General features: G+C 47.0%; 1 protein-coding gene across 1 annotated transcript in view; it reads right to left on the reverse strand.

The window, feature by feature from the left end:
• The window catches only part of MORN3 (MORN repeat containing 3), a 10,606-nt gene that overhangs the window by 7,229 nt on the left and 2,656 nt on the right, over positions 1 to 721 (reverse strand). The window lies entirely within an intron of this gene.

Genomic DNA, 721 nt, shown 5'->3' on the forward strand with positions numbered 1-721 from the left:
TCTTGCCAAGTTGCCCAGGCGGGTCTCGAACCCGCGGGCTCAGGCAGTCCACTCACCTCAGCCTCCCAAAGGCACAGGATTACAGGCTGAGCCACCAAGCCCGGCTTCCAGAGATTTTTGTTGTTGTTGTTTTTCTTTTGTTTTTGTTTTTTTGAGTTTGAGTCTCACTCTGTCACCCAGACTGGAGTGCAATGGCCGCTCCCGGCCACTGCAGCCTCCACTTGCTGGGCTCTGGCAATCCTTCCGCCTCAGTCTTCCAAGTAGCTGGGACTACCGGCATGCACTACCACGCCCAGCTAATTTTTGATTTATTGTAGAGATGAGGTCTTGCCAAGTTGCCCAGGAAGGTCTCGAACCCGCGGACTCAGGTAATCCACTCATCTCAGACTCCCAAAGTGCTGGGATTACAGGATGAGCCACCAAGCCCGGCCACTTCCAGAGATTTTTAAGTGTTCTCACCACGCACACACAAAAGGGTAATAATGGGAGGTGGTAAATATGCTAATTTGCTTGATTACAGTAACCATAGAATTTTATCAACACATCATGTTGAACACCTTAAATATATATAATTTTTATTTGTCAATCATACCACAACAAAACAGGGAGAAAAGATTCAATTTTGTTAATCATTATAGGCCCATTCAAATATTATTTTAAACCGGGCTTGGTGGCTCAGCCTGTAATCCCACGCTTTGGGAGGCTGAGGTGAGTGAATTGC

This window comes from Carlito syrichta, unplaced genomic scaffold (assembly GCF_000164805.1).
Source record: "Carlito syrichta isolate Samal-C Ts95f unplaced genomic scaffold, Tarsius_syrichta-2.0.1 Scaffold315243, whole genome shotgun sequence".
In the NCBI taxonomy this organism is placed as follows: Eukaryota; Metazoa; Chordata; class Mammalia; order Primates; family Tarsiidae; genus Carlito; species Carlito syrichta.